The sequence below is a fragment of the Suncus etruscus genome, chromosome 2 (assembly GCF_024139225.1).
Source record: "Suncus etruscus isolate mSunEtr1 chromosome 2, mSunEtr1.pri.cur, whole genome shotgun sequence".
Classification (NCBI taxonomy): Eukaryota; Metazoa; Chordata; class Mammalia; order Eulipotyphla; family Soricidae; genus Suncus; species Suncus etruscus.
In genome coordinates, this window is record NC_064849.1 from 99,068,279 (window position 1) to 99,095,206 (window position 26,928).

The 26,928-nt window shown below is 37.1% G+C and overlaps 2 pseudogenes; both read left to right on the top strand.

Moving 5' to 3' along the window:
* Window positions 1–20,587, top strand: part of LOC126001819 (crooked neck-like protein 1) — a 60,849-nt pseudogene extending 40,262 nt beyond the window's left edge.
* Window positions 20,588–21,154: 567 nt separating this feature from the next.
* Window positions 21,155–21,611, top strand: LOC126000232 (M-phase phosphoprotein 6-like; annotated as a pseudogene).
* The last annotated feature ends 5,317 nt before the right edge of the window (window positions 21,612–26,928 follow it).

Sequence of the window (26,928 nt, forward strand, 5' to 3'; positions counted from 1 at the left end):
AATAAAAAAAAAGTAACTTGAACTTATTAGGCACCTTAACTTATAATATGTCAAAAGTTCTTTGTTAAATTTCCTTTTATTGTATATTTAATTAACCATTTAATATATTTTGTTTACAAAGAATCATTCTTTTACTTTTTGGTTTTTTCCACCCTCTGAGCAGGAAAATGTCAAATACTGTAAAAGAATTTCAATAAAAAATGAACTTATTTAAAAAAAATTAGGTGATTTTATGTCTGGGAATATTATCTGAGTACTCAAGCCTATTCCACTGATCTGAGGGTCTGTCTTTATTCCAATACCATGCTGTTTTGATAACTATTGCTTTTTAATACAGCTTAAAATTGGGAAAAGTAATGCCTCCCATAATCCTTTCCCTAAGGATTGCTTTAGCTATTCGAGGGTGTTTATTATTCCAAATAATAATAATTCCAAATAATATATTATAATATATATAATAATTATTCCAAATAATAATAATTCCAAATAAATTTTAAAAGTGTTTGATCCACTTATTTAAATAATGTCATGGGGTATCTTTAGAAGAATCACGTTAAATCTGTACAATGCTTTTGGGAGTATTGCCATTTTAATAATGATGATCCTGCCAATCCATGAGCTGGCATGTGTTTCCATTTCCATTGTCCTCTCTTATTTCTTGGAGCAGGATTTTATAGTTTTCTTTGTATAGATCCTTCACATCTTTAGTCAGGTTGACTCAAATATATTTGAGTTTGTGTGGCACTAATGTGAATGGGGTTGTTTTCTTAATGTTCATTTTTTCCCTATCATTATTGGTGTATAAAAAGGCTATTGATTTTTATGTGTTAATTTTGTAGCCTGCACCTTGCTATATGATGCTATTGTTTCTAGAAGCTTTTTGGTAGAGTCTTTAGGGTTTACTAAGTAGAGTATCATGTCATCTGCAAACAGTGAGAGTTTGACTTCTTCCTTTCCTATCTGGATTCCCTTGATATCTTTTTCTTGCCTGATCGCTATAGCAAGGACTTCCAGTGCTATGTTGAATAGGAGTGGTGAGAGAGGACAGCCTTGCCTTGTGCCAGAATTAAAAGGGAAGGCTTCTAGTTTTTCTCCAGTGAGGATAATATTTGACACTGGCTTGTGGTAGATGGCCTTAACTATATTGAGAAAGGTTCCTTTCATTCCCATCTTGCTGAGAGTTTTCATCAAGAATGGGTGTTGAACCTTATCAAATGCTTTCTCTGTGTCTACTGATATGACCATTGATTTTTATTTTTCTTGTTGTTGATGTTGTGTATTATGTTGATAGATTTATGGATGTTAAACCATCCTTGTATTCCTGGGATGAAACTTACTTGATCATTTTGAATGATCTTCTTGATGAGGAGTTGGATTCTGTTTGCCTGGATTTTGTTGAGGACCTTTGCGTCTGTGTTCATCAGGGACATAGGTCTGTAAGTTTCTTTTTTGAAAGCATCTCTATCTGGTTTTGGTATTAAGGTGATGTTGACTTCATAAAAGCTATTTGGAAGTGTACCTGTTTTTTTAATTTCATAGAAGAGCCTGACCAAGATTGGTAGTAGTTCCTCGTGAAAGATTTGAAAGAATTCATCCATAAATCCTGAGCTTTTTGGGGGGCAAACTTTTGATTACAGTTTTAATTTCCTCAATAGTCTTGGGGGTGTTTAGATATGCTACATCTTGTATATTCAACTGTGGAAGGTTATATGAGTTCAAGAATGTATCCATTTCTTCCAGGTATTCATACTTAGTGGCATAGTTTCTCAAAGTAGTTTCAGAATATCCTTTGAATGTCTGCAGTATCTGTAGTGATCTCACTCTTTTCATTTCTAATACAGGTTATCTATTTTCTCTCCCTCTCTTTCTTTGTGAGTTTTGCCAATAGTCTATCAATCTTATTTATTTTTTCAAAGAACCAACTTCTTTCGTTGATATTTCATATTGTTTTTTGTGTTTCCACTTCATTGATTTCTGCTCTCAGCTTTGTTATTTCCTTCTGTCTCCCTGTTTTTGGTTTCTTTTTTTTTTGATCATTTTTTAATTCTATAAGCTGTGTCATTAAGCTATTCATGTATGCTCCTTCTTCCTTCCTGATGTGTTCTTGCAAAGCTATAAATTTTCCTCTCGGTATCACTTTTGCTGTATCCCTTAGTTTTTGATAGTTTGTGTTTTCATTGTCATTTGTTTCCAGGAAATTTTTGAATTCCTCTTTGATTTCATCTCAGACCCACTGGCTGTTCAGTAGCATGCTGTTTAATTTCCAATTGTTAAATATTTCTTCTGTGTCCCTGTGTAGTTCACATCTAACTTCAGAGCCTTGTGGTCAGCAAAGGTAGCCTGCAAAATTTCTATCCTCTTGATTTTATGGAGGTATGTTTTATGTGCCAGCATGTGGTCTATCCTGAAGAATGACTCATGTACGTTGGAGAAGAATGTGTATCCAGGTTTCTGAGGATGGAGTGTTATATATGTGTTTTATATATACATATATATATATATATATATATATATATATATATATATTCTTAGGCCTCTTTCTTTCATTTTTCTTTTTAGGTCTAGTATATTTTTGTTGGGTTTAAATCTGGTTGACCTATCAAGTGTTGACAGGGCTGTGTTGAGGTCGCCTCAAGTATTGTGTTATTATTGATATCCTTTTTCATGTTTTGTCAACAATTGTATTAAATACTTTGCTGGTCCTTCATTGGGTGCATATATGCTTAGGAGAGTGATTTCTTCCTGCTGTACATATCCCTTGATTAGTATAAAATGTCCATCTTTGTCCCTTACAACTTTTCTGAGTATAAAGTTTGTGGCATCTGATATTAGTATGGCCACTCTGGCTTTTTTAAGGGTGTTGTTTGCTTGGATGTTTTTTCTCCAGCCTTTGATTTTGAGTCTATGTTTGTTCTGACTATTCAGGTGTGTTTCTTGTAGGCAGCAGAAGGTTAAGTTCAGTTTTTTGATCCACTTCTCCACTCTGTGTCTCTTAACTGGTGCGTTTAGTCCATTGACATTGAGAGAGATCATTTTCATGAGATTTAGTGCCATCTTTGAGTAGAAGTTTGGTGTGTTTGTTGTCTTAAATTAGACCTTTCCATTTTTCTTTTAAGTGTCGTTTTGAGTCTGTAAAGTTTCTTAGCTGTTGTTTATCTGTGAAGCTATGTATACTTCCTTCAAACCTGAAAGTGAGTTTTGCTGTGTGCAGTATTCTTGGTGAAGCATTTATTTCATTGAGTTTTGTCACTATATCCCACCACTGCCTTCTGGCCTTGAATGTTTCTGGTGACAGGTCTGCTGTAAATTTCAAGGATGCTCTCTTGAATGTAATTTCCCTTTTTGATCATGCTGCTTTCAAAATTCTGTCTCTATCTGTGGGATTCATCATTGTGACTAGGATGTGTCTTGGGATGTTTTTCCTGGGGTCTCTTTTAGCTGATACTCTTCGCACATGCAGGATTTGGTCACATGTATTCTTTAGCTCTAGTAGTTTCTCTGTGATGATGTTCTTGACTGTTGATGTTTCCTGGATATTTTCTTCTTGGGTCTCTGGGACTCCAATGATTCTTAAGTTGTTTCTGTTGAGCTTATCAAAAACTTCTGTTGTCAGAGTCTGAGATGTGGGTGTGAAGTGGGGCAGCAGAAGGCTCCTCTTGCTGCTACATTGTTACTACTAAAATAGGTTAAAAAAAACTTTTGTCTAACCTTTATTTTCAACTTTGAGCAGATGCATAGATCCTTCTATCTATGATGGAAGCTGGTCAGTGTCCTAGAGATCTTTGTGACCTCAATGCCCAGGAAATTTCCCTGTATAGGTCACACCCAACAAAACTGATATCCCCTTCTGCTGAATCAAACTAAAAAGTTGGATATGTAGTCTGAGACACTAGCATTGGAGACTTGTTGCTGATGGGAGCAAGGTTCTTGCAATGCTATGTCCGCCAAAATTTCTGGTCTAAAAATTTCTCTAAAATTCTGCAATTTCTTCTTGATCTAGTGAGCAATAGAAGTTCTAATATGCCTCTATTAGTAGTCTGCCAACTCAATCGGCTTTCAGTCACCAAAAGAAAAGGTATTTAGTTGACCATTAGTTCTACAACTAACATTGTCCCATTCCTGAATCAGTCATCTGAGCACTTTATCTCTGCCTAGGGAAATCTAATGTTTTGTTCTCTAGCTGACTTGGACAAGAACTGTTTTCAGAATCATTTCTTATAATTGCTTCCTTTACTCATTTCAAATGACCCTTTCCATAGTATTATATCATTTTCTCACACAAATATACTGGTTAATATTTTTCTGAAGAATTAGATATGACCTCCAGATATTCAATGCCTTTATCTTTCTACTTGTTTCTCTCTGAAATTCTGTAATCCTGAATTTGCCCTAAGAATAGTAACTGCTTCATTTTCTCTAGACTTTCACTTCTGTCTTTCCAACTTAGATGACCATTAAGTTCTGCTAGTATTTTCTCTCTCTATTCTGTAGTCTTTAAACTCATTTCAAGCAGTAATTTAGAGACACCTTGTTTCCTTTTCTTAAAAATCATAAGCCAGGGACGAGAGAGATAGCATAGAGGTAGGGTGTTTGCCTTCCATGCAGAAGGAAAGTGGTTTGAATCCCGGCATCCCATATGGTCCCTGTGCCTGCCAAGGGTGATTTCTGAGGGCAGAGCCAAGAGTAACTCCTGAACATTGCCAGGTGTGACCCAAAAACCAATACCAAAAAAAAAAAATCATAAGCCAGTGTTTAAAACTATTATGTCATATATGTATCCATGTTTAGTTGTTTCAAATGGAAAGAGTAAAGTAAGTATCTTTTATTCCATTTTTATAGTAAGAGAGAGGGAATCTGAATATCTTCAAAAGATTCTACTTATGTCTTTATCACAATAAGAATATGCATATGTGTAAAAAACTACATGAATCCAGGGAAAACACTACCTGAAATGAGCAAGGAGAACCATCTCCAAAAACTTTCCAGAAATTACTCAAAAAAAAGCATAAAATTATATAGATAATAGATGATAGAATTAAAATTTGTTTTAATTTCTTGGGTCTAATATTCATGTATACTTTCCTTTTACAATATGGTTTGTGGAAATTTTCTCCTAAGGAACGTAGATGAGTTTTACATATGCTACAATGCAACAAGTGCACATTTATCCTTGGTGAGAAGGAAAGATTCACAAGCCTGGCTAACTCTTTTATAATATTTAGGTCTCTATATTTAAAAATAAACATTTCATCTGTGTCATTGGTGTGTTTCCTTTATATCCTGGTAAGTCTTTTCTTCCAGAGTTCTTTTTTCATGATGGCACACATTCTGAATTTTCCAAAGGTTCCCATGTTAACATGTGGAATTATTTTGAGGACAGACATCTCTCTCCACCTCCTCTTCTCTTAGAACAAACAGTTCTAAATTATCTGTCACTCTGCAAAATCTCACAAATTTCAACAAATGAAAACATATTTAATTTATGGAAAAAAGCCACTCAAATATTTTCTCTTTGCATTTTTTCCTCATAAATTTCCCCCCAACAGTTTAGCAGATATGAGGCACTGTTAGTCTTCTGCTCAAAAAAAAAAATCAAACAAAACAAAATCACTTTTTACAAGCAATAAAATTTAGTTCTGCAGCTAATCTTTAGGCCTCTGATTGACACATTTTTTAAATGGTTTAGAAAACAAACAACTATATAAACATATTCAAGCCTGGTGGAGCTGACTTCCTTTTTTAAGGAGGTATTATAGATTACCTTTTCCACAGCCCCCAGTCTCCAGAATGTTATTCTCCTTCTCTTTCTGACAACTTATCCAAAACATTCTTCATAGCAAGAATACGTGTGGTCTTTTATTTAAAATACCTATTAAAAACACTGAATTAAAAAAGAACCCGATCTACAAATATATTGCATTAATCAATCCAAGTCTTATGGAAAGCAAAGTACAAATTTCCCATTTAAGTTTCTCTAAGATACAAGAAGAAAGTGCTTCCTGGAGCAGGATTTTTAGCCGACACGGGTGGGCAGCTGGCAGGCCTCCGCATGTGCCAGCGGCCTTTTGGCCCGGCCTAGGGTAGGGGGGCCCGGACCTGGGTCATCCGACCCCCCTCTCCCCCATTCCTCCGGATCTCCAGGTGGGTTCCTGGAAGGAGCTGATGGGGCACCCTGGGTTTTCCCCACTCCCAGGCCAGGTCCGGAGACTGGCCTAGAGTGGGGCTTAAATCCCTGTCCTTCGGGCTTGGGAAGGTCTCTCTCCCTTCCTGGAGCAGGATTTTTAGCCGGCACGGGTGGGCAGCTGGCAGGCCTCCGCATGTGCCAGTGGACTTTTGGCCCGGCCTAGGGTAGGGGGGCCCGGACCTGGGTCACCCGACCCCCCTCTCCCCCATTCCTCCGGATCTCCAGGTGGGTTCCTGGAAGGAGCTGATGGGGCACCCTGGGTTTTCCCCCACTCCCAGGCCGGGTCCGGAGACTGGCCTAGGGTGGGGCATAGGGGGTGGAGTTTGATCTGATGGGTGGCAGATAGCTGCTCAGATATACTCAGGCTGTCACTGGCAATTTCATACCAGTCTACATTTTGCAAACCGCGCGGGGGCGCGCGAACATATGCTCCTCCCAACCATCAGTACCCCAGATTTACCCTTCTTAACTTCAGTAACACACAGTTCTATTCTCTGACCAAAGACATACAGTAGATCTAACAAATCCCAGAACTATTTAGAAGGACACAAATTGAACACATATTGAACACATATATCTTTTGAATATTTTATGGGTATTTTCTTTAACTGATGTAACTCTATATATTCTTCTACCATGATGTTTCTATCCACTTTTCATCTTGTCTTTTCTTTGTAAGCTGTTCAGTAAGGATTGTTGTTGGAACTGTCCCTCAGTTTGATGCCTATGATTGAACTATGTCATAGAAATTGCTGGTCTTGTTCCTATTGCCTCCAGATGCACCAATAACGCTTCATGGCATTGATCCTTGTTTGCATAGACACATTAAAATGGGAAAACACCATACATACAGATAAGTTCTTACCTAATAAATCTCAGTACAATGTACCTTACACCCTCTACATTGATATAATGACCTGGCACAGGCCTCAGAAGAGTGGGCATCCTCCATTCACGCCGGAACCAGGCAAGCTATCTATGAAACATCCAAGGTCTTTTATAGCAACAGCTGGAAGCAGTCCTCTACCAGGAAAGACACTACCAAGGGTCTGACATCGACCTCCTAAAAAGAGACTTCCATTTACACTGAGAAGACTTGACAACAACAATGACCTGCTCTACAGGACATGGTTCTCTCTAGTGCCCCTTAAGTGTGAGGTGAAACGAGAGGATGCTCTGCACCATCCTGACTGCAATATGGGATATGCAGACTCCAGGATCTTTAATACAGAAGCATGATACCAACAACAGAGACTATGTGAGGAATGGAGGTGTATTGCCACTACAGACGATGGCTTGAATTGGACAAACTAGTTTGCCTGGAGCCTAGAGTCAGTCCTGTGCCAGGAAACTTCAGGGGTAGGGTCTCTTTGTATTTAGACCATAATTTGTCTTTCCATGTCCCTTATGTTTTGGTGGGCCTATGCAAACAAATGCCACTTTAATACCGTTTTTTTACTGTTCCCTTGACTCCAATCCTTAAGAAAAACAACCCACTAAAACTTTTGAGGTTAACTTAAACTAGTAAGCATGTGCATGGAACTAGAGAAATGTACTTTGCCCTCAATGTTTAAGGAGTTACATAAGTCTAATGTCTTTAGATTATATTGTGTGCTGCTAAGAAATAGTATGTACTACAACTGGGGATTTGATGGACAAAGTAATTGTATTATACATGGGTTCAGTTTTGTTTTTCTTAATGTTCTTTGGCTGAAAGTTCAAGGCTGGGATATCATCGATGGGACTACCGAGAATTCTGTTTATGGGTGATTGGGCTTCCACTGTAACTTTACCCTGTCCTCTTTCTTTGCATCTTTGTTGTCATAATTAAAATAAAAAAATTAGAAAAAAAAGAAGAAAGTGTTAAGAACTTTCTAATTACTGTTCCAAAATATAAAATGACCTTCCTTAAATTTTACATACATGTAGACAGGTCTTATTCCTACTCAAAAATACCAGTCTCATTACCAGAATGTCCCTATTTAAAAGTACTGGAATTGAATCTTTGAATTTCTGCAATAGAAAATTATAATCCAGTAAAGACTTTTGAATTTAATCTATGACACAGAAATCACTATATTGATGGTAAGTTCTATCTTTGCTAAAGAAGAGAATCCTTGCAGAATACTGAGAAATCTTTTATGCTCATCTTAAAGGAAAAATGTTTCTTTTAACCTACCTGACTATTCACATCATAACAGAAAACCTGGACATAACTTGAGATCACATATACTCACTAGTAGTTAAAATATCCTACTACTAAAAGTTCACTTGTCCTTCTTACTCCCAGCTTTTAAAAATAACTATGTTTTAAAAACCTTATACACCTTACACATAAGCTCATACTCAGTGGTAATAAAACAGATTCTTTTCCTCTAAGATCAGAAAAAAAGACAAGAATGTTTGTTCACATCATTCCTGTACAATGTCATTATAGAAGTCATATCTGTCACAAAAAAATGAGGAAGAACAAGAAGGGGAATGATAAAAAGTAAGAGGAAGAAGAGGGTGGAAGAAGAAAAAGAAGAAAAAAGTTATCCAGAAGTTAATGGAAAAAAAGAAAATTGTTTTTGTTCCAGGTGATATAGTTATTTATATAAAATATCAAAAAAAATGAAGAAAAAACACCTGAAGTCAGTAAACTATTAGAGTCAAATTATAGATCAAGTTAATATATAAATGTCAATTGCTTTTAATAGATTTTAAAATGAAAAACAGTGCTATTTAACTTCATACTTCCAAAGCTAAATGTTTTGGTATAAATCTAATAAAATTATTATAATATTTATATAATCAAAAGTAGAAATCCAATTAAGGTAATTAAAGAAAATTTAAGTATATGAAGTAGTCCATCTTCATGAATGACTATTACATTTCCTCCCAAGTTTATATGTAGATTCACTGCAATCCAAATCAATCTAAAAATGTCACCTTGCACTCATGAATAAACAAGTTCTAAAGCTTTTATATAGAGGCATTATTCCTAGCAAGGGGATATAGTGCTGATCTTACATGTGGCTATGGCTCGTTCAATACCACATATGGTCCCCAAGTACTGCCAAGAGTGATCTCTGAGCCAGGAATAATCCCTGAGCATTGCAAGGTATGTTTTAAATTCCCCCTAAAATAAAATGTAAATATAAAGACAAATGTTGACTTTAAGACAACTCTGAATAATAACAAAGTCAGAGAACTTATACAACAAACTTTGAGTTATTTGGTTCCAACAGTGAGGAACTGATAAAAAAAAATGTCAGCTAGATCAGAGACCATAAGAGACCATAATGAGGTCCTCGCATACATAGTCAATTGACCTTTAATTAAGAAGGAAAAATAAATTCAATGGTAAAAGAATAGCGTTAACAAATCCTAAGAACAATCTGAATTTAAAAAAAAATAAATTTGTATATTCATTTGAACTTTCAAAAAATTAACTTTCAAAAATTAACTCAAAGTGGATGTCTTGTCAATCCTTGCAGAAATTTGGAAATAATCATATTTTAAGTGCTCTATGACTCATCTTGTGAGCCTAATACTTTTGCAAAGAGAAAATTCCTTGTGAAATAGAAATAATTCATCCTTATGTATTAGGTTTTTTATTCACTGTACTTTTTCCAAAATGGAGTACCTTTTGGGAGGAATGACTAAACAGTCTTAAATATTTACTTGAAGATCATTGCATGAAATGAAACATTCCTGAACATATCCAAGGAAACCTTGTTTGAATGGGTGATAACCTAATAGTCATAGCAGTTTGGAAAGTATTTTCATGTGATTATCTCAGTGCCCACAGATTGAGGCTAAGATATTGTATTATAATCAGTACTTGAAGCAAAACCAAAAACAGATCTGATCATAAATCAACTTTTCTCCCTGCTTCTTTTCATACCAGCTTGATGTATTAGTAGATAATGGTTCTTTCAACTGGTTAAGCAAGTTAAGGCAGGAACTATAATTTCCTGATCTCTTATTAAGATTGAGTTCTCTGGTAAATCTCAATTCAACAATTTAATTATTTTTTTTCAATTCTTTCTTGGGGTGGGGCACATGTAGTGGTGCTCAGGACTTTACTCCTTTGCTCAAGGATAATTCCTTGAGCTTGGGTAGTACTGGGATTGAACCTGAGTCTGCCTGGTGGGAAGCAAGGACTGTGCCATCGAACTCGCCAGCCCCCATCAATTCAATTCTTTCTTTTATTTATTTTTTTGTCAATTCAGTTCTTAAATGCCCACCCCAGTATAGAATCACATACTTTAGCTCAAGATAAAAAAAAAATTGTACTTTAAGCAGTTAACCCTCTTGCAACTAAGATGCCTTTTGTGGGAAACTGGGACATGGTACTAATTCTGTTCTCCAGCCTTTCACTCACCTCCTTTCACCCACTCTAAAATCTTTCACTATGTATAAGAGCATTTACCTAATACTAGTGTCCTTTAGACAGATTCTCAATACCAATACTTTTTTCTAATTTTCTGGATTCCTACTAGATTCTCCCATGGGTAGTATCATAGAAATTCTCACAAACTCTGAAGATCTGTCTGCTAAGTTGTCAGCAACTCTCAGTTCTGAAACTTGGCACCCAGAATCCTTTGCTTTGCCAGTAAGTCTATTGAACAAAATCTCATTTAATCTACCAGGGGTCTCAAACTTGCAGCCCGTTGGCCATCTGTGGCCCTCCGTACAACATTTTGTGGCCCTGCCCTAGAGGAATCTTTTTTTGTTTTGTTTTGTTTTGTTTTAGTTGTTTGGGTCACACCCCCCAATGTTCAAGGCTTACTACTGACTTTGCACTCAAGGATCACCCCGACTTTGCCTCCTGCAGCCCCCAGGTAAATTGAGTTTGAGACCCCTGATTCTCCCAAATGATCACCACCAGGACCAAGATAATTTCTCTAGCTATCTACCTATCTAGTCCCTCAAAAGGATTTTCACCTTCAGTACAGCCTGCATTTCCTCTTTTCAGTCAAGCATGGCCCCCCCAAAATTCAGAAATTTCACAAATTTAAGAACAAAGTTTCACTAAAAAATACCCTCATAGTGACCAAGGTACTCTTTCATAAAGTTGGCTTCCTCAAAATAGGAGAGAGAGGGGGGGGGGAGAGGAGAGAGAGAAAGGAGAGAGATATGCGAGAGAGAGGGGGAGAGGAGAGAGAGGGGGGAGAGAGAGAGAAAGGAGAGAGATGCGAGAGAGAGGGGGAGAGGAGAGAGAGAGGGGGGAGGAGAGAGAGAGGGGAGAGGAGAGAGAGGAGAGAGAGAGGAGAAAGAGAAGAGAGAGAGGAGAGAGAAGAGACAGGAGAGAGAGGAGAGAGAGGGGGAGAGAGAAGGGGAAGAGAGGAGAGAGGGGGGAGAGAGGAGAGAGAGAGGGAAGAAAATGCAGGGGAGAGAACTGGGGGAAATTGGTGGTGGGAAATGTGCTCTGGTGAAGGGAGTTTACATTTTAAACTGAATTGTGAGCAGCTTTGTAACTATCACATGGTGACTTACTTGATTAAATAATTAATTTTTTTTAAATTAGCTTCCTTTATTTTCTCTACACTTCCACTTGATATATGAAACCATAAAAGTAAATCAGGATCTTTATCTTCCAGGACTTGTAGCAACCCATAGTTTTCTACCAATGGAATTCAGAGCATGTTAGCCTGAGCTCAGTGAACCTTGTGTGCTGTTCTATTCTTTTCCTGAATGTGAAGGTTTTTTTTCCTTAAAAAATTTCCCCCTCTCCAATTGTAAATCATGAGCTTTAGTTGTAATAGATGTAACATCGCTTCATCCAAATGCACACCCTTTAGTCCTGTCAGAATCTTACTATAAACTTACTCCTTACTTTGGTCATTATAAACTGTCCAACCTAGAAACCTTAAAAATCTAGAAATCCAGAAAACACATTCCATTTAATTTTTTCCCCAAATGCTGAAATCCAAGGTCCCACTCAGAAAAGGGTAGACTCCTCAGGTAGGAAGGACCTCCATAGAAATGTGAGACTCAGAAGGTGGCCAACTGGGCCAGAGATTAAGTTCTTAGAAGGCCATCTTCAGGGCAAGATCTTTGCTGAGACAAAAATCAAGAATCATTCTGGGTTCTCTTTTTCCAGGGCCAGAGACTATGTTGCTAATCTGTCTCAGCCCCTACCACACAGCATAGGGTTTGACTGAGCCACACTAACCCCAGCCATACCCTCCAAGCCACCCAAATCCTGCGATATCTGGACAGTCCTGCTATACCACCCTATTGGCCAGCAATGCCCACACCATCTTAGCCTCACCCTGAGACCAACCCTAGTCCCCAGGAATGCATAAAAGCTTTTCCACACCAGGGCTTCCTGTTTTGTTATCCCCTTTGGGAAGAAGGTTTGGGTTGGGGAAAAGACAGGCTGGAGGAGAGGCTGCTCCTAGTAAAACCTAACTTCTAAGATACAGCTGCTCTCACCATAGCCACCTGGACCACAGCTGAAAGTAACAAATTCCCAAAGTGACCAAGGTAAAAAAAAAACAAAAACAAAAACAAAGCACTGAGGAAGGTGCAGATCACTGCTGAGCAGCTCCTAAGAAAAGCTAAAGAAATAGAACTTGAACTTCCATCTCCACTTCAACAACAACAACAACTTACAGATGAAGAACTAAAGGATTACAAATTACGGCAAAGTAGGGTCTGGAGAGATAGCTTAATGGCAGGGCATTTGTCTTGTGCACAGTCAATCCAGGACAGCCGGTGGTTCGAATCCCGGCATCCCATATGGTGCCTGCCAGGAGCGATTTCTGAGTGCAAAGCCAAGAGTAGCCCCAGAGCGCGTAGGGTGTGACTCAAAAATAAAAACAAAACAAAACAAAAAATTCCCAAATTACTGGAAAGTAAACTTTTGAAGATAACATAAGGAGGGAAAAAAAACAGGACTGTGATTAGTAATTGGATAAAATACGCAATGGATAAAATACGTAATTGGATAAAATAGGAAGAGAGTCTGAGGGAGATTCCATATACATAGAATGTGCTTTAGATGTGGACTATCGAGATATTACACTCTGGCTGAAATATGGATAAATTCCAGGTCAATCCTGCCCGAAATATCTGGGACCTAGCTAGAACTACCCGGCCCTGAGTCAACTAGTTTTGGTACAAATATGCATACATGGAGGAGATGCTGGAGAACATTGCAGGCGCCGGGCAAATATTTGAGTGATGGATGGAGTGGCAGCCTGGCGAGCAGGCCTGGCACTCATATATCAACTTGGAGCTGAGGTATAAAGAGGTGGATCATGCTCTCCCCATTTACGAGTACTTTGTTCTTATGCAACAAAATGTTAAAAAATGGATCAAGTATGCTTGCTTTCAAGAAAAACATGGTTCTTTTGATCATGTGTGAAAAGTCTATGAAAGGGCTGTTGAGTTATTTGGAGATGAACATATGGATGAACAACTTTATATAGCCTTTGCCAAATTTGAAGAAAATCAGAAATAATTTGAAATGGTACTGAGTAATGTACAAATATGTTCTGGATAGAATTTCAAAACTAAGGGCCCAGTGACTCTCTAAAAACTACATCATTTTTTAAAATGTATTTTAAAAAGTATTTGCTAAATCTTTGTAAACAGAAATTAAAAATGACCTTGTATTTTGCCAGGAGTCTTTCTTTTTTATTTTTTTATTGTGGTCAAAGTGAATTACAAATTTTTCACAGTAATATTTAAGCCACATAGTGATAATGAATAAGGGGTATTCTCACCACCAGTGTTGTCCTTCCTCCACCCCTGTTGTTAGCATGCATCCCACTTCTCTCATCTTTACCCCCCATAATGCTAGTACAACTACTTCCACCCTTGTACAGCTTTTTGTATATTGTCTATAGATTCTGTTGTCGTTGACTTTGAATTTGGTATTCAAATCTGAACATTTTCTATTTCCTCCAAATGAACATACAACTGTCTGGTTTGGTGCCATCCATTTTTTTCTCCCTCCAATTATGAGGCTGATCAAGGTGATTCCAGTAATGTGGCTCTATTGGAGGTATAAGAAAAGATATGGGAGGAGTTCCTCTTGGTGTTGTAAATATTCATTTGGGGGGGGGGGCCGGAGAGATAGCACAGCGGTGTTTGCCTTGCAAGCAGCAGATCCAGGACCCAAGGTGTTTGGTTCGAATCTCGGCATCCCATATGGTCCCTTGTGCCTTCCAGGAGCTATTTCTGAGCAGATAAGCCAGAAGTAACCCCTGAGCACCACCGGGTGTGGCCCCCCCAAAAAAAATCCATTTGGAAGAAGAAAGGGGAAAAAAAGAAAAAAGAAGTAAGAGGTAACAAAACAAGACAAAAAAGCCAATAAGGGAGTAACAACAAAAGTACAAAAAGAATTTAAAAAAATAAACCAAAAATCAAAACCATCAGCTATGAAGAAACAAACAAAAACAGAAATAAGAACCAAAAAAAAACCCAGACCAGCAACTTTTTAAAAAGGTTTGTGTTTCTTTTAATATTTTTTGCATAGGAACAATAAATATTGGGAAAATTAGAACGGGAAATCCCTTGGCCTAAGAGATACAGGGTTTCTCTGCCCTTGAAGCATACTACCATGAGAACAACTACACGCTCCATACTCACTCATTTACACACCCCAAGGTCTTTTTATGGTGTCAGAAAACTTTCCACTCAAATGTGGGTGATGACATTCTGCTTCTTAAATGGGCTATGCCAGTATGCTTTCACCCTCTGGGACTGTAAAAATTGAGCAGATAAATTTGAATATTACAAGCCACTGAAAACACTCCAACATGATTATATGTTCAAAGTACTCTTGCAACCTGGACTTATATTTTGGCAGATGCTGGTGACCAGAATTCTTAAGAAACTTATTCTCTTTATTGATTAAAATTTCTAAACAGGGCATTACTAAGTTTTTGTGTCAAAAAAAATGATCTTGATAAACGTTTGCCAAAGAAGTTCAATAAATATTTTTTCCTCAGTCAAAAATAAAACCCACCATTTTTAGAAGCTTGGTGATCTGTGGAACATTGAAAACATCACTGTAAGCACAAATTTCAGTATGAAGGAGATTTCTTTAAAACATTGGCCCCAAAATGGAACCCTATAAGAAATTCAGAACAGTTTAGAAGAGATAGGAGTGATCTTGCCTCCAAATTCTGTTTGCCAAAGCTCTATGTATTTGAAGTGCATAGGACTGAAAAATCAACAGGCAATATTCATAGCTCTAGTTTCTTTGAACCTATGGGGACATGATTTACATAAGCAATGAATGGGGAGTAGAATATCCCTCCAGAATGTTAATTCAGATATTTTGTCTTTTTAGTTGGGGCCACTGGATTAGAGCACCCAGAACCTATTCCCATTGAATGGAAATCCAATGTTACAATCTGGATTCCCTAGTGGCCCATCCACAGCACAAAATTAGAGGCATCTAAAAACTTAATTGACAAAGAATTGACACATGGACACACTGAACCTCTTTTTCTAACTAGAATTCACCAGTATTTGTTAAGAAGCCATCAGGTAGCTGGAGACTTTTAACTAATTTAAGTAGCCATTCCAAAAGACTGGTGTTTGATAGTAATTGACTTAAAAGGTTGTTTTTAAAACTTTCATATTCACCCAAAAGACAGAAAGTGCTTTACCTTTCTTTTTTCCTTCTGCCAATAATAGGGTCCCCATGCAGTGATTTCAATGGATGATTTTGCCTCCAAGGCATGGCAAGCACAGTACATTATGCACTCTAAAAAGAACTATGAAGAATACAAAGTATTTTCAGTTTTGAACCATTATGGTAAAATGGAAAAAGGGTCATTGTATAGCCTATTGTAAAAATACAGCAAGAAAATGTTGGTTTAAATTTGATGATCAAAAAGTTTTAGAAATAGCTAACTCATCTAAAATCTTCAGCAGCTTATATTCTTTTTTATACTACAAAGAGACCTGCTGTAATGAATACAACTGTTTAAATTCTTGGATATCTAACTGAATGTTGTTTAGAGATGTCTATGATGATGTTCTAACATTTTACAGGGTGAGAACTCCATCTTATAGCGCTGGTTATTAGAATGTTTCAGTGTCTTAATTTCTATTCTTCTAGTATGTTTATAATAATCTATTAATTGTGTTAACAGTGATCCATGGAGATATAGTTTGGATGCCCTAAATTCACATTATAGTGATATTTTATTGAACTCCTAATATAGTGCTCAATATGATGTCTTAACCATTTTAAATTTTAAATTATTTTAAAACATGCATTTTTTATTTGATTTTTACCTGTCTAGATTTTCTAGATCTAGGTTTTTACCTGTTGAATTTTACATGTCTAGATCTTCTCTCTCTCCACAGAGATCCTTGGAAAAGGCATCTGAATGCCATAAACTCTTTTTACAGTGCTCATTGTCATATCACTTAGTATTATAGCCTTAAATATTATGATTGTTTTAAGAATATTCTATGCATATTCTAAACCATGAATCCTTTTCTCACCAAAGTTTTCCGCCAATGTTAATTACTCCAAGGAACTAACTAAGTTTAACACCTGACATGGTGACTTTATATTTTGAAGCGCTTTGACCCATTCTAACTGGGTAAATTTTTCCTATGAATCGATCTTTTTGTCCATGTATGTGTAAAAGTGTGTCTGGTGGCCACGTTTGTGTTTGTTTTATGTCTGTCATATTATACATAATTTCTGTCTATATTATATTTAGCCTTTCTTGTATATGGCCATTTCTTTCTCCCCGGAAAAATATGATACCACCGCTGCTCCACCTATGCAGCAGCCATGCTGATGCTTATGGTGTCTCTCCAGTGTAAGTTTAAAGGGTCTTTATAAAGCAGCCCAGCTAGACTTGCTGCAGACAGCCCACTGCATGTAGAGTGAGACTTGTAAGGCACTTTTGGTGTGTGAACTGCTCGTGGTCTTCTCCAGTAGCTCATCAAGCTGTATGTCATTGCTTTGGCTATTGCTAGTGCTGTTGGAGTCAATCAACTTTTTGAAGGGAGAGAGTCATCCTCAAAGAAGAAGGCAGGCACACAGTTATTGCTGATGTGTTCTTGGTAATCACTTACTACCACTTCATTTCACCATAGGCGGTTGCTCATAATTGGTTTCTACTTTTGAGAGATCCTCCTTTCTAGGACATTTCCTAATCTGTGACTGCTGCAAGCTGTTTTGTCAGATTCCAAAGGCTGCATTTCTGACTGAAGTTGTGATCTATAGTTTATCCTTTCCTCGGACTATCTTAAAAGACTTAGGGGATATATGGACCCTCTTTGAATACTTATGTGTATCTCTTCAACATGTATATTCTCTATGGTGTAATTCATTATGTAGTTACAGTTTTTCTCCTTCTCTTTAGATTTGCTAGTAGAAATTATTAGAAATTATATATAGTACTTTTGATGTTTTTGTTCTTTTGATAGAACCAGTCTAGGGATTGCTTGGTTTACTGTCTTCCCCTTAGGCCCCAATAGTATCCTATGGTAACATTCTTTTTCATGGGCACATTAAAATCAGAAAATATTGGATACTAAGGGGAGTTATTATCCATTAGGGATGAAACTCAGCAATTTCTTGCTACAAGGGTCCTTCCATCCTGAACATTTTGCATAATAATTTAACTAGACTTTATTCACTTTAACATTGGCCGATTACCCCTGAACCTTGGATCTAGCACAGTTCTCTGCACCTACATGAGGAATTGACCTTCTACCAATACAGAGCCTAGATACACACAAACTGGCCACAACTTGGGCTCTGCTCTCAACATTAAGAAAAGTTCTGGGGACCGGCGAGGTGGTGCTAGAGGTAAGGTATCTGCCTTGCAAGCGCTAGCCAAGGAAAGATTGTGACCGCAGTTTGATCCCCTGGTGTCCCATATGGTCCCCCCAAGCCAGGGGCAATTTCTGGGCTCTTAGCAAGGAGTAACCCCTGAGCATCAAATGGGTGTGGCCCCCCCCCCAAAAAAAAGAAAAAAGAAAAGTTCTGGAGGGACCGGAGTGATAACACAGCAATAGGGAGTTTGCCTTGCATGTTGATGACCTGGAACAGCCCTGTGTTTGATCCCTAGTATCTCATATGATTCCCCAAGCCTGCCAGGAGTAATCTCTGAGTGAAGAGCCAGGAGTAACCACTGAGCGCTGCCAGTGTGGTCAAAAATAAAAGAAAAAGAAAAGTTCTGGAGATCAGAGTCTTTCCCAACCTTGAACAGGGATGGGACAGACTCCTTCTCACCAGGACACTCCTACAGAGGATGAGAGGTTCAAGGTCAACTTACAACTCTTCATTTTGACATGACCTTCACATCTTTATATTGGTCAAGGCTAGGTAACCCTGATGTAATAGGGAGATCATAAAGGTAGAATGACTAGGTAAATTGGAGATCATTTTAGGAATAAATGTAACTGTCTTGGTACATACTTGCCCCAGATTGGGCTAACACACTAACATACTATGGCTTAGAAATCAGCAATGACTTGCTTTGAAGGCAGATTTATCTTGCCACATAACGATGAGATGAAACCAAGAGATAAAGCAAGACATCCTGACTTTGGGTATTTGCTAACACCAATATCTCCAATTTATTAAAACCTGACAGTGAAAACTGTGATTGAGGAGAATTTTTCCTAGGATCCTGAAGAAAGACCTTCAAGACATTGGGGTTAGGCAAATTAGTGTGCCTGGAGCTTGCAGATGGTCTTAGGGCAGGATGCTTCATGGGTAAGGATATCCTGGTTTGGGCCAAAAGTTTTTTTCTTTCTATTTTCTCAACTTTTTCTGCCCTATGCAAAATATTGTCAATTTTATATTTAGAGGCATATGCCATTTTCTTAGAACTATGGGATGTGAATTATTTTGTTTTTCTACTATAAAGTCAATTAGGGGGAGATGTTGGATTTTTGGTCCTACTCTAATCAGTATTCTACTCCACTGTAGGGTGTGATCTGATGATGGGATTACTAGATACCTCCCTATTTGGAATTCCTTCTCCATCTGAGGGTGTGGTCTAGTTCTTACTAATAAAAGCCTGGGTTTCAGGAAGGAAAGCACTCATTCTTCAGTCTACCTCCAATAAGCTGCTTTCCTTTGTAAGAGCAGAAGGTTTGTGTGGTGGGATAAATGGCTTAGTGTTGGAATTCCTGGACCCATTCTTGCACCCTTTCACTGTGTGGATTAATTTCTGCATTGACATTTGCTTTCAGATCCATGTCTCTTCAGGTCCTAGTTTTGGAGCTTGGAGCTACACTTTTACTACCCCAAAATTATGGTGCTTGGTTTGATTATTTGTGATTGTTGAAAAGTAATGCAGAAGTAGAAACTGTCCACAAAGTCTATGAAAAATGACTGCTAATGTCCCACCTATTCAGGAAAAAGACATTGGAAGGGCTACATCTATTTTTGGGTCAACTTCATGCATTGGTGATGGGAATGTTGCAATGGTGAAGGGGGATATTCTTTACATGACTGAAACCCAACTACAATAGTATTTGTAATCAAGGTGTTTAAATAAAGATATTAATTTAAATCAATTTTAATTAATCAATTTAAATTAACTTATTAATTTAAATAAAGATATTAATTTAAAAAAACAACTTCCCAAGAGGACAAGATAGATGTATCAAGCCTCTTTGGAACTAATTCCACACAAAAAGTTTATATTTGCCAAAATGTGGTTATTATATGCACAATTTGAAATTAGACAGAAAAATGTGCCTTTTGCCAGAAGAGCTTTGGGATCATCAATATGCAAATGTCCAAATACCAAGTTTTAAAGATTGCATATAATTGGAGATACAGCTTTGAGAATTTGACTGATGCCAAAAGCTTTGTGAAAAGGAGTTTGGACCTGAAAACTCTACCTCATGAATTAAATATGCGGTATTAGAGACAATCCTTGGTGACACTGAGAGAGCCTGGGCAATTTACAAGTTAGCTCTCAGTCAGCCATGCTTAGATATACTTGAGGTTCTTTGGAAATACTATATTTATCTTGAAATTGAGCAAGAAGACACTAAATGATCACAATCTTTACTGGCAATTGCTTCAGCAGACACAATATGTCAAGGTATGAATCAGTTTTACTCAATTTGAGTTGTCTTCAGTTTGGCTAAATGTAGACAAATGAAAAATCCAAGAGAAACTAGTGCTGCTGGTATCATGGAGGAGCTCAGAAGATAAGTTTGAAACAGGAGCAATAAAGAGAGAGTAGACATAGAGAGTGTCAAGAAGAGGAAGAAAGTTCAGGCTGATTATGAATCTAATGCAGCTTGGAAAGAACATTATAATTACAACTTTCCAGAAGATGCTGCCAACTAACCCAACCTTAAGCTGCTGGCCATGGCCAAACTTTGGCAGAAACAGCGATAGAGAGAGAGGACTCTGAGCAAGATCCAGATAAAGACATTGCTAAAAGTAAATCCTAATTTTTTGTTCAGATTTAGAATTTTTTTATTTTTATAAATGTTTTGAAACTCAGAAATTCTGTACAGTTTTGTATATATTATTAATAAAAATGGATTGAAATTTTTGGCAACTACTTTTCATATTACTTTCAAAATGCTTTGGGGTCTGTTTTAGTGTATGGGAAATAAAGAAAATTTGGTAGAAATTAAATTAAGTTAAATTAAAAGTTCTTCCACACCAGGAAGCAAAACAGTGTCTGTCTAAGGCTTGGAGGTTACTGCATTATCAGCACTCAACTGATCAGTGCAGACATTTCCCTGAACTTGGCACTGACCCCATCTATAACCAAGCTTTGGCCAAGAGCACCAGTGGCCAAGCAGGTCAAGAAGAACTGTGGGACCACTCTTTTCTTGAGTCTACCTCTCAGTCCCCACCTGATTCAGCACTGGCCACACAAGTGTGAGCCAGAAAGGCTCTGCAGTGAAGTACTTCGCAAGGCAAAAAACACCTGAAAAATCAGAATTTGGGAAGATATTGATCCTCAGCAGGTATCCTGTGCTTGGGATCAGAACAGGATGGAGGCCAGCATGACAGCCAAGCACAAGATAAAGTTGTACAAGATCTGCTTGCATGAAATTCATGCAAAGGGGATTGGACTTGGAAACCTAGAAATAACTAGAAGAAGAAAAGAAAATCATTAGTGAAGAGCACTAATACCTAGATTTTCCAAAGCTGAAGGGAAAGAGTTGCATAATTGAAGAGAAAATTTTCTTGTTCTGTGAGGATCTTCTTTATAGAAGAATGTCATTCACAGGATTTAATCTCGAGGTTGAGAAACTATTGCGTCAGATGGACTCTATTAAAGATGAAACCATGAAACTTGATGTGTCTGATGAAGAAATTGTTAAAAGATATGAGACCTTAGTTGGGAAAATTGGGGGAAAACTGGCCAAAAAGAGAGACTATGCCAATTATGAGGAAAATGAAAATGGAGACATAAAACCAATGAAAATTAAGAAAATGTTCTTAAAGCTTCAAGATTAAAGCAGTGCCTTATATTAGGGCTCAGGGATGCCTTATGAAAATGATCTCCTTTTGGAGAGAACTTACTCCCATAGTTTCTGTTACAGATAGTAATATTATGTGTATTTGTAAAGAAATAGGCAATATTGGAAACATGCTGTTTCTATGGGTTAAATGTCATAATCCTTGATCTAACTGTTTTCACAGAAAAGGGACTTTTTTGGAAGCTTCCATTTTCTAGGGTGCAATTGCTTCTTTAAGATTTGTGACTTTGGTGTAATTCACATTGGTCACAATAAAAAAAGATTTGTGACTTTGGGTTACTTTTTGTTAATTCAGTGCTCTGTCTTTGACCTGGAATGGACTTACCAGATCAGGGTATAAATTGCCCCCTATTTAAATGTAATTTTATGGATTATTTGAAGCCAATTTATTTCTGCACTTGAAAATCAGTCTTGAGAATTTATTCATGGAAACTCACCTAAGCATGAGCCTAAAGGCTTTTCATGTCCCAAGTCATAGTCAGTCAATTTATATCATTGGGCTTTGAGTTTAGGCAGTTATGAAAACCAAAAAGTTTTTAGTAAAAATCTTTTTCATAAAAAGAAAAAAATAAGAGGAGGAAAGTTCTTAACATTCTGGGACCAGAACAGTAGCAGAGGGAAGGGCTCTTGCACTGGACTTGGCCAACCCCAGTTTGATCCCTCGCATATTCCTGAGATATTACATTATAATGTTGTGTAAGTTTAAAGTGGGTAAGTGTTGTCTTGATACATTTATGTATTATAATAGGGTTGCTTCAATAATATCAGTTAATACCATTGTCTCACTAAGTTCTTTCCTTTTATATAAAGAGGTAATGACTAACTGGTTTGCAAGAGCAGAAATGTTTATACAGAGGTAGAATTACACATAACATTCATCTACCATATCTCTCACCACTGTCCCTTGAACAATTTCTTTTTTAAAATAATTTTTATCATGACCAAAGAGAATTACGAGTCTTTTACAGTAATATTTAAAGTACATACCGTATTTTCCAGCATATAAGATAACCAGACGTATAAGATGACCCCCTAATTTTACAGTTAAAACATAGGTTTAGGCCTATATTTGCTGTATAAGACAGAATGTTCCTGTGCTGCAACTGTATCTTCCACAGTGAGCCAATCACAACAAGCAAAGGTCCAAAGGTTATACTGTAATAGATGTCCTCTCTGACTCTGGCCAATCTGAGCAGGCTTTTTACAGTGTAGATTTGGATCCAGAATATTGTCTAATTTGCATGCATAAAAAGCCTGCTTGGATTGGCTGAGTCAGAGAGGTGGTCCGAGCAGCCTGGCAGTGATTGGTGCAGAATCGAGTTGGAAAATTCATTTTGTGGCAATATTCAGACAATTTTCATTCAGCAGCATATTGAAACATTTTTTAGGATATACTCGGTGTATAAGATGACCCCCGATTTTCGGTTGACTTTTTTTGTTTCAAAAGTCATCTTATATGCCGGAAAATACGGTAGTGATATGAATCAGAGGCATTCCCACCACCAGTGTTGTGCTCCCTCAACAACTGTTCCCAGCATGCATCCCATGTCCACCTCTTTGGCCCACACACACACCCCTAGACTGCTAGTATAACTGGTCCCCTCTGTGTATAGCTTGTTGTAGATTGGGTATCGATTCAGTTGTCATTGACTTTGGGTTTGGTGTTTAAGACTGATGATTTTTTATTTCTACTCAATGTTCATATGACTGTTTGGTCCTAGTACCATCCAGTTTTTCCCTTCGATTTATAAGGCAGAATAAGATGATTTCAAGTTATGTGGTTATGTTTGAGAAAAATTAAAAAGAAAGAAAAGAAACTGGGAGGAGTCAGTCTAGATGTTATAAAATATCAATTTAAAAGAAGAACGAATAAAGAAAGAAGAAAAACATACCAAAAAAAAGAGGAAAAAACAAAAACAAAAATTAAACAGAAAACCAAAACCAGCTACTACAAAAAAAGCACCACAGCAACAAAGACAACCAAACAATAACCAGGACAACAAGAGAAAAAGAAAGAAAAAGAAAAAGGGAAGAAGGGCTGGTGTGGCAAGGTTTTTGCTTTTTTTTTTTTTTTTTTTTTTGCATAGGCACAGTAAATATTGGAGAGATTAGAAAGAGAATTCCGTTGTCCTAACAGATATAGGGTTTCTCCACCCTTGAAGCATACTGTCATGGGAATAACTACAGGCGCCGTTCACACTCATTTTCACATCTCAAGGTCTTTTAGTGGTGCCATAAAATTTTCTGCTCAGTTGTGGATGATAATGTCAGGCCTCTATAACTAGAGATCTTAGTATTTGCACAGGTCATAGGAGGAAGCCTAGGACAGAGTCTTCCTTTACAGTTCTAGAAGTTCTTTATTTTTTATTTAATATCTTTAGTTAAACACCTTGATTAAAATACGATTTGTATTTGGATTTCAGTTGGATTTCAGTCATGTAAAGAACAACCCCCTTCACCAGTGCAACATTCCCATCACCAATGTCCCAACTCTCCCTCCTCCCTACCCACACCCACCCCCACTCGAGGCAGGCTTTATACTTCTCTCATTCATTCACATTGTTATGATAGTTCTCAATGTAGTTGTTTCTCTAACAGCATTCATCACTCTTTTTGGTGAGCTTCATGTTGTGAGTTGGACATGCCAGCCCTCCTCTCTTTTGTCTCTGGAAATTATTGTAAAAATTTCTTTTATTTTTCTTAAAACCCATAGATGAGTGAGACTATTCTACTTCTATCTCTCTCCCTCTGACTTATTTCACTCAGCATAATAGATTCCACGTACATCCATGTATAGGAAAACTTCACGACTTCATCTCTCCTGATGGCTGCATAATATTCCATTGTGTATATGTACCACAGTTTCTTTAGCCATTCGTCTGTTGAAGGGCATCTCGGTTGTTTCCAGAGACTGGCTATTGTAAATAGTGCAGCAATGAATATAGGTGTGAGGAAGGGATTTTTGTGTTGTATTTTTGTGTTCCTAGGGCATATCCCTAGGAGTGGTATAGCTTGATTATATGGGAGCTCAATTTCCAGTTTATGGAGGACTCTCCATATCGCTTTCCATGAAGGTTGAACTAGATGGCAATCCCACCAGCAGTGAAATAGAGTTCCTTTTTTTCCACATCCCCACCAGCACTGTTTGTTCTCATTCTTTGTGATGTGTGCCAATCTCTGTGGTGTGAGATGGTACCTCATAGTTGTTTTGATTTGCATCTCTGATGATTAGTGATGTGGAGCATTTTTTTCATTTGCCTTTTGGCCATTTGTATTTCTTCTTTCTCATAGTGTCTGTTCGTTTCTTCTCCCCATTTTTTGATAGGATTAGATTTTTTTTCTTGTAAAGTTCTGTCAGTACCTTGTATATTTTGGATATTAGTCCTTTATCTGATGGGTACTGGGTGAATAGTTTCTCCCACTCAGTGGGTGTTTCATCCTTGTTGTTGTAATCAGTCTTCTGTAATTTGTTGTCTTTGATCAATTTCTAAATATTTTTACTTTTTTTAAATTTTTGGCTTGAGGGCCATGACGAGCAGTACTCAGGTCTTATGTCTCTGCTCTCAGGGATCACTCCTGGAAGAACTTGGAGAAACACAGAGTATTGGTGGATGGAACCCAAGTCTACCCATGCAAAGCAAGTGCTCTACCTGCTATACTATCTTTCCAATCCCTAATACCTGCATTTTAAAACTATGCATTTCCCCAGGCAGTAACTGAGCTGTATTCTACACTAAGTGTTGACTTGTTCATTATCTACCAGTTGTAAATATTTTTCTGATTTGCATTGCAGTCTCTTTATTGACCCACAAGATAGACTTATTTTCAAATGTAAGAGGAGCCCAGTTTTTCCAGTATAATGTAAATGAGAAAGAAATTATTTGGCTTCTATGTTTTGACAGATACTTTTAGTATTTGTCAAGGTGACTGGAACAAAGGAGTTAATAAATACATTTATTGACTGCATGAATGACCTAGTTAATTGATTTACTCATGTGAAAAGGCAGAGGATTTAAATAAGGTCCAGATCATAAAATATTATGTGACATACTAAGGAGTTTAAGGTTGTCTTCTGACAAAGCTGAAGATCCAATGAAGTGTTTCATCAAGGTAATAACATGATCTTATTTGTGTTCTAGACATACTAGTTTGACCGTGGTGAATAGAATAATCAGAGTAATATATTAAAATGAGTATTATTTGTGTGCCAGTTATTAATTATGTTATTGAGAGCTGATTGATAGCAAGCATGGATAGTACTAGCTAAGATCTAATAAACATATGGCCCTACTCAACTCCAATCTGATGAAAGATGTTTGAACACTATTTTGACCAATCCAGGTATTAAGTGTTCACAAGAGTAAAGTGTACTATATTAAGGAAATAGTTTTTAAAGCAAAATATATGAAAAAGAATAATTTATCTTATCTTTTCTAATTAAGATACTTTTCTACTAAAATGAAATGAGAAATTGAGCAATCTGTGACCTTTTTTCTGCTCTAAATACTGTTCTGTCCTTGGCTAGGATATATTTCATAGTTATTACATTTACTCTCTCTAATTTGGCTGCCTCTTTATCCTACAGTTGCTCTTCATACTTTGCATCATGCTCAGCCTTCAGCTTTCTTGCATTTCCTTGAATCCTTTCTATTGGCTTCTCCCTGGTAGCTCTTAATTCCAAATGGTAGCCAAGAAGATATAAATAGATCCTTAAATATGACAAAATGAGTTCCTATAGTAGAGAAATGAATGGTTATGTCTGTTCTGTAAATGAAGTCTTGTCACCAAAACCAAAAGAACTCATGACAACTTTCTAGTGTTTCACCAGCTAAATCCTTCCAAGATGGCAGGATTACCAGAATATAAAGACTGAAATAATGGCTGAATCCTTAAAGATGCCAGCAGCTTAAAGGTATTCATACAAATCATCAGCCAAATTTTAAATAATGAGATGTCCAGATAAGTATGTTCCACCCTAAATATTAAAAAATACTTGTTCTAAAAATATCACCTTTTTATCTCACAGTTACATGTTCCATCTTGTTCCACAATAATTGAATCACATTCATTTTTCTTAATTTCTAAACAACTTTATATATAATAACTGGCATGTGACTGATACATGAGTGTGGAAGTGTGGAATTACATATTCATGACATTCAGTATTCGGGGAAAGATATCCAGGAGTGTGTCCACAATTTTAAGATTCTGTAAAAGTTGACTATATTGTCATCAATATCAGATTTCAGTTGTTTTTTAAAGCCCTCGCATAAGTGCTAGAACCAAGAAATACA